The sequence below is a fragment of the Heterocephalus glaber genome, unplaced genomic scaffold (genome assembly GCF_053883595.1).
Source record: "Heterocephalus glaber isolate CG9 unplaced genomic scaffold, H.glaber_assembly_v1.0 deba00001472, whole genome shotgun sequence".
Taxonomy (NCBI): Eukaryota; Metazoa; Chordata; class Mammalia; order Rodentia; family Bathyergidae; genus Heterocephalus; species Heterocephalus glaber.
This window is the reverse complement of record NW_028258315.1, coordinates 16,523,143-16,531,318: the sequence shown is the minus strand read 5'-3', so window position 1 is coordinate 16,531,318 and position 8,176 is coordinate 16,523,143. Positions and strand designations below refer to the sequence as shown.

The window sequence follows — 8,176 nt, the reverse complement described above, 5'->3', positions numbered from 1 at the left end:
CCTGAGGGAGGCAGGCAGCTCTTCTGACCTCCCTCAAAAATGGAGCCCACTCACCTAAGTGCTGCTCCCCTCCTCCCTGTTACTTTTCACAGGGTCTCACTTTTGTGATAAGATCCTCCGCATGGCCCTGGGGGGAGCAGTCTGGAATTATACACAAGAAGGACATCCATAGAAAACTTCAACTAATTTCCTTTCTATTCTTGGGTCCCCTTGCTCTTGTGGTCAAAAGAACAAAAAATTCCACAAGTCTTCGGGTTTCTTCTCTATTTTCAACCTTTTCACAGTCTTGTTGGCTTGTGTACTCTTCTGAATTTAATATCTTGCCTCATTTTAGTCATTAATTTCAATAGTTACCTTCCTTTTTTTTGTTCAAGAGACCAACATCCCAATCAGTTTTATGTATGGAAGTAGGTAGCTGTCATGTTTTTGCATATCAGACTAGGAAAATGCCTAAGACAGATGATATCTAGTGTTGAGGAGGTCTGGTGAAGAAGGTTCATTTATACGCAGTTCACAGAAGAAGGCGTTTGCACAACTTTTTTGAAGGATAATTCGGCAGCTTGCACCAAGATTCAGAATATCTGAGCCTTGTGACTTATTGTTCTTCCTTTTAGGAGTCTACAGAAGTGGAAGCACTAAGGTATAAAGACGTAAGTCAAGCATATTTCCTGCAGGATTATTTATAAAAGCAAAACAACAAAACCACATCAGCTAGCCCTCAAAAATTCAAAGATTAGAAAGTAGAATACTAATATAATTAATCAATAAATCCAGGAACTAGTTCATTGAAGAATAAAACAATGCAATAACACAATAATATAATTCTGTCAATGTTAAGGAGAAAAGGAGAAATTACAACTATAGAACATAAATAAGAAAGGATATATATTTTTAAGTACTGAAACAATTTTTAAAAATAAAATAATAACACAAAGTTTATGTTCAATTTCATGCCAACAAATTTGAAAACCAAGAGAAAATGTATTATTTCCTAGAAAAAGATAAATTTCCAAAATTGACTGAAGAAAAACAAACGTAAACAAATCTAAAGACATAATTACTGAAGAAATTTTAAAATCAAAGAACTGCCTGGGAAAAACTATTAACCTTTTAGTTATTTTAAATTCTCATTTTGTAGGTTTGTCTTGGGATCAGAGACAATGACTATAAAATACTAATATAAAATATTAATTTTTAGAGACAATGCCTATAAAAATTGAGATTTTTTAATAAACTAATATATGATTAATGTTTTAAATGTATTGTATAAGACACTGGAAAATAGTTTATGTAATACTTGGCACTTCCTAGCTAACCTTCAAAAACTAGACTATTTCTTGTTTCTTTGCCTGCCTATCATGTATTTTTAAGTACAAAAGTAATATATTCTTATTATGACAAATTTAAGCCACAAGAAAAGATGCTTATTTGTGTGCTTCAAGGATTACCACTTAAGGCAGGGTAGGTCAATCTACATTCTTCGGTGCTGTGTCAAACATAAAGATAGTCTGCCAGATTTTTTAATTCTTTACTTATGTAAAAAATTCTTGTGGTGCTGAAGATTGAGGCTAGGGTCTCACACATGCCAGTAAGTGCTCTACCACTGACTTACTTCTGTAACTCTGATCATTCCTTTATTTTTAATTTATTTCTTCTGTATTTCTTAATTGTGTTATTTTCTTTTCCTTTTTGGCTAGAATGCTTATCATTCTATAATCTTTTAGAGATAGAGCTTTCATGTGATTAAATTCTTATTCCAGTATTATTTTCTTTGATTTCAGGTGCTTTTGAGGGGCGGGTGGGTACCAGGGATCGAACTCAGCACCTTGCACTTGCGAGGCAAGTGGTGGCACTACAGAGCTAAAACCCCAGCCCAAGCATTATTTTAAAAAGTAAACTTTTTCAGTGCTTAGATTGCTTTAGTTAATCTTTTCTTCTCTGTTTTATTGTTTTGTATTTAGAGACAGTGTCTCATGTAATATTTGCTCAGTGATTTTCACTTTACCTAATGGAATTAAGTCCATAAGACACTGAGAAACTGAGTGTTTTTTTTCATTTTTAGGGTTTCAATATGCTTTCAAATCAGTCTTACTAATTATATAATTTAGCTTTTTTATATTGAGGTCAAATTTTGTTTTGCCTACTAAATCTGTCAAAGACAGAAATATATATTAAAGCAAATAGTTTTCATATTTTAAACAACACATCTTGCATTTTTAACAGTTGCTGTTAATCTATTTTTAAGAGGAACAGTTCAACACTGTGGCAGTTAGGATTCCAAGGTGGTCTCAAAAGCTCCTGCTGCCTGGCATCCATGGGAAGTATAATCCTCTCCACGAGTAGGGCCTGTGTGTGTGATGGACCATTACTCCCCTGATGGAGTTTACTTCATATGATAAAGATGCAGGGATTTGGCAGGTATCACTAAAATCCCTAATCAGTCAATCTTAAGTCATAAGGTAGTCTATCCAGGACGGTCCTGACCAGCTCAACCAGGTGAGCTCTTTAAAAGGGAATTTCCAAGTCAACGATGGAAGGGGTCAGAGAGATTCAGAGGGAGAGAGATCTTTCTGGTGGGCTGGAAGAAGCCAGCAGCTCTCTGTGCACAGCAGCATGAAGCAGGGAGCTGAGGTGGGCCTCTAGGGCCTCGGATCCCAGCCAGTACCCAGCAAGAACACAGACCTCAGCCTTTCAACCACAAGGCGTGAATGCTGCTGGTAACTTGCATGAGCTTAGAAGATCCCAAGGCCTTGATGAGTTCTAGACGGGAACACAGGTCAGCTGGCATCTAGGTTTGATGGGAGCCCCTGATCAGAGCACTCAACTGCCTGGGCCTGGATTTCCAACCCACAGAAACCACGAGATAAGAAGTGGATGTGATTGCAAGTTGGTCCATCGTGGTAATGTGCTATACAGAGCAAGAAGACTAACAGAAATCCAGAAAATTTTCGGAGAATTGTATTTTCAGTGCAGATTCTATCCTTCATCATTGAAAAATAACCTTCATTGTTCTGCTGAATGGATTTCTTTGAATTTTATATTATCAATATTGTGACCTATACTTTCTTTTCGGCATTCATTTACTATCCATTTGCCTGTCCTTTGGTAAAATATTGTGTTTGAGATCTGGCTCTTAAAAACAAGTATGTAGGGCCTGGGGATTTAGCTCAGTGGTTCTGCCACCTGCCTTGCAAGCGTGAGGACCCGAGTTCGATCCCCAGTACCAAAAAACAAAAACAAACACACAAACAAAAAACAAGTATGTATACTTGTTGAATTGAGTTTTTATAGTTTCATGGTATACTTTATCACATTTAGGGCTGGAGATGTAGCTCAACAGCACAGCGCCTCCCTGGCAAGCACAAGGTACTGAGTTTGATCCCTGGTACAAAAAAAAAGAGACAATTATCACATTCATACTTGTATCTTTGGTCTTATATTTTTCTCACTATTTTTTCTGTATCTTATTCTTCCTTGCCCTCTTATTTCCTGTGATTTGGTATTTATAATTAATTTTTTGTTTGTTTTCTTCTTTCTGGTGTTTCAGAAAATATGCATTTAAAAATAAGAAAAACAATAGGGCTGGAGAGTAGCTCAGTGGCACGGCGCCTGCCTGGCAAGCATAAGGTACTGAGTTCAATTTCCAGTACCAAAAAGCAAAAAGAAGAAGAAAAACAAACAAATAAATAAATAAATAGAAAAGAAAAACATTTAAGTTTTCCTACAGTAATCTTCAACTTATATTTTTCCTCAAGGTAGGCTATGGCTACTGCTCTCTTCTATCCTCAGTATAAATCACACAGGTTTAAAAATGTTTAATTTGTTGAATTGAAACAAGGCTCTAAGCATTTGTGCCGGTAGTTGGCTTTTACCGTTTTTGGTTCTCTGGTACTGGGGACTGAACCCAGGGCTTCATGTGTGCTAGACAAACACTCTACCCCGAGCTACATCTTTAGCTCCTGCTTTTTAGTTTTGAGACAAGATTTCACTATTGCCCAGTTTGGCCTTACCTCAGCCTCGCTTCTGAGTGCCTACGATTACAAGTATTTGCCACCATGACCAGCTCTACTTTTTGTTTTCAAATAAAAATTGAAACATGTTAGTTAATATTTTCCCTTTGGAGTACATATTTTTCATGTTCGTCATGAAATATTTCTTGGGGGAGTATTAGTTTGAAACAGAAACTTAATTGGAAACAGACACTTAATCGGAAACAGACAAAAAAAATGAATGGATTAACCAAAAGATAACTACCTTATTTTGAATATATTTAAAAAATTATTGGATATTTGATAGTCATAAAATATATGATGATTTTAGTAATAAAATGCATATTCTGACAAATTCAAATAATCAGAGTAGAAAGTAGAAGACATTTTCTATAATCTATATCCCAAAGAAAGTCATTGTTACCATTTAAGTGTGTATATTTCCATATTTTTCTCTCTTCTATAATAATAATATTTAATGCTTGTATAACATTTAGTGTATGGTTTACCCACAAAACAACCCAATCTGATAATTACTGTTATAATCATCTATATTAGGGATAAAAAACTGATGTGTAAAGAAATGATTTTTCCAAAAATTACATACCTAGTAAGAGAGGAAACTAGGTTCCATGCTCTCAAACTCTATACTGTCTCTTTCCAAATTCTTTGAAGGTATTTCTGGTGGCTGAACCAGTAAAGCAGAGAGAGAGTTCTTTAGGGGGCAATGAGTTTTGGTAAATATTCTGAAAAATAAAAAAAAACCCCAAATTTGTAATTGAGCACTGTTGTCTTAGTCCATTTTGTGCTGCTGTATCAGAACACCCGAGACGGGATACTTTATAAAGAACAGATTTGTATCTTACACTTCTGGAGGCTAAAGAGTTGCCCAGGGCCTGAGGGCAGGGGGAAGAGAGGGAAGGACGCCAAACCCACTCCCAAGATAACAGCCTTAATGTATGCATGAAAGCAGAGCCTTCATGAACTAATTGGCCCTCAAATGTCCCCACTCTCAACATCATTGCACGGGGGATTAAGTTTCCAAAACATGAAATATAGGGGCACATGTAAGCTCAATTTCATGGAAGTGACTAGGGGAGGTTCAGGGCAGCAAGTATGTGTCTCTGTGTTGTGAGTCAGGGATCCTGGCATTCTTGCATAACCAGAGAGTATCATTATCTGCATGAATGAGGATGGTTTCCAGGTCCCAAGTCTAGCTGGGGGATGGGAAAGGGAATGTGGAGAAAACACGTTCTCCTAAAAAGCTGAGTCCTAAAGCGAGATTAGCCATATTATTTAACACTAACATTCTGTCAAGGAGAACCTAGTCACCAGTCCATCCAACTGCAAGGGAGGCTGGGAAATGTAGTCAGTTAAGGAGAGAACAGATTTTGGTGGACAGCTATGGGGTCTGTTATAGGCAATTTTATTGCATATTTGCTTAATTCGGTATTTGAAAAAATGATTTTCACACATCACTCTCATTTCAAAGAATCACCTCTTTAAAGGCATCACGGGCATTTGTCAAATGGGCACACCTCTGCAGCTCTAGAGTGAAAAGAAGCCAGGTTGTTGTACTCTCATGCCAAGCTCTTCCCTATGAATGCAAAAACGACTTGTTTTAAAGGATGATGAAATATGAGGTGTTTTTCATTGATGGTAAATCCTACTGGAAATATATCTGGTGAGATGCTGGAGCCTTTTTTTAAAAGTGAGAGACTTATTTCTGTAAACTATAGAGTATGCGATGAACTTAATTAGAGAAAGTAGTTGTCTAGCAGTTGGTAGATGCGGTCTCCAGAATGTAGACCATATTGCTGGTATAATTATTTTAGATGCTAACAAAGGAGAGAACATTTTGATAACTCTAGGAACCAGAGTTGTTAGTTGTTAACAGGACATCGTGGCCTGAATTCCACATTCACTGAATGGGCTGCCATTAAAATATTCCATCTTCATTCTTCAGATACTTGTGTATCAGCTGCCCCTGGAAAAATGTTGTGCACTTATTTAGTGAATTTGGACAGGTAATTTGGATAACTTAGGTATTCAAGTACTATTTTTCAGTAGACAGATACAGTTGGCTTTTTTCTGCTTGAATTAACCAAATAAATACTAACATCTCAGTTTGCCACTGTAGTCAGAGCTAAAGAAGTACAATTCATAGAGGACACTACTGGTTATTTCATCCAGCTTTTCTCTCTATCTCAGACCATGAAGACTACATAAACTCACAACTTCCTTAAAAACATCTTGCCATAACTTGATACCCTTTCCCAGAAGATGCATTTTTTACAAGGCTCTTGTAAAACACTTCTCCACACCTCTACACATCTTTTAGTAGTGCTGCAAACAGTGTCTTTCCATGCTCAGAAAGGAGCATAGACCGGAGGAAGCTTGGTGGCAGAAGGCAAATCCTCTCCTGGAGCTGACAGCCTGTGTCGCCTCTGGTTTTCTCCACCGCTTTTACACTGGGGAGGAGCGGGGCGGGGGCGGGGGGGGCAGGGGCCCGCAGGGTGCCCTGAGGGTAGGGCAGGGTGCGGGGGTGGGGGGGGTTGCACAACGTTCCCAGTGCCTGCGGATTATGCCCCACAGGAATAGAGAGCAGGAAAGAGCAACCGCAGGCTCCCCAAACAAATCCACAGAGCTGTTACGTTCAGGGGAAATTTCCCGTTATAGGCCAACGGACTTTGGAGTGGAAGAAATGAGTTCATAGAATTATTATGAAAAGTAACAAATTAAAAATGCAGGTTCTGAGTCATTTGTTGCCAGAATTGTTGGTACTAGGTAATCATTTTTCTTTTTTTGAGGTACCTGGGATTGAACCGAGGGTCATTGCACTGAGTTACTTACTTACCCAGCCCGTTAGTGTCCTCCCCCCCCCCCCCCCCGCTTCTTCTTCGACACTCAGCGGCTGATTTGTCCAGGTTGGGCATGCATTTGTGATCCTCCTATTTCAACCTCTCAGAATGCTGAGATTACAACCTGCATCACCTAGCTTGGCTAACTGATTTATTTTTATGTATGTTCGTATGTATTTATGTACGTATTTAGAGACAGAGTCTCCCTAAACAGTTCAGGTTGGCCTTGAACTCACTATATAGCCCGGGCTGACCTGGAACTCCTGGTGATCTTCCTGCCTCAATCTCCTGAGTGCTGGGATTACAGGCATGTGCCACCACACCTGGCTACCGATTTTTTTTTTTGGTACCGGGGATCGAATTTGGGTCCTTGCGCTTGCGCAGCAGGCGGCGAAACCACTGAGCTAAATCCCCAGCAAAGCTGCGGATTTTTTTAAAAAATAAATTTTATTTTATTCTATTCCCCCCTCAAAGGCTAATTTTTAAAAGAAAAAAATCTTCGGAATATTGGAGAATGGAGTTGAACAAGTGGCATTATGGTTTAGTAAGTGATGTGTTTCATTTGGATCTTCATGTCATTAAGCAGTGCCTATTTTTGACTGACAGTCCTACAAAGCAAGATATTGAAATAATGTGGATTACTCAAAGTTTTAATTTTAGGCACAGATTGTCTTTACCTATGTAATAGTACTTTGTATTGGAGGGAAACCTGAACAAAAATTCTCTGAGAGGCTAACATTAGTTGCATGAGCCAAGTTACTAAGCAAACAATAGAGGAACAGAAACCCTTTGGAGAAATTTGGCTGAGTTCTCATGGGGTAATTTGAGCTGGTTTACATTCCACTTGTAGCATAGATATAACTGAGCCACATCCAGAAACACTGAAATGTGCACAAGAAATCTGTGACACTAGAAAATCAGCTTGTCTCCACTGAAGCAATTAAAGCCCTCAAAATTGCATCTGTATCTGACATGGTGCAGAAAGTGCCAATGGTTTAAAACAAATTCTTTTGAAATGAACGTGTTTAATGAAATTCATTTTTGGAATATTAAACTCATGAAATAATTCCCAAGGATTTGGCATCAGAGACAAGGAGTCCAGACCCATATTCTCAACCATGTACTCTCCATTTCCAGTTAAATGTCACAAAGACACCCTAGATAACACATGTTCAAGACTGAACCATGCTTTCCCCCAGCTGTGGTTCTCCTTCAGTGTTTCCTGTTACAGAAAATGGCCAATTTCCAAACTGTGATGAAAATAACATCGGAGGAAACTGGAGGGGCAGGTGAGAAAAACAGGGGTATGTGTGGGAAATGTGTGCT

General features: G+C 38.4%; 1 long non-coding RNA gene across 1 annotated transcript; it reads right to left on the bottom strand.

Annotated features, from left to right (window-relative positions):
• Nucleotides 1-4,558: 4,558 nt before the first annotated feature.
• On the bottom strand, nucleotides 4,559-7,268 carry LOC110349721 (uncharacterized). The gene is made up of 3 exons (XR_002395931.2): nucleotides 7,105-7,268; nucleotides 5,488-5,976; nucleotides 4,559-4,735 (listed from the first exon to the last, which is right to left on the bottom strand). It is a non-coding gene; the product is annotated as an uncharacterized LOC110349721 (long non-coding RNA).
• Between the last annotated feature and the right edge of the window lie 908 nt (nucleotides 7,269-8,176).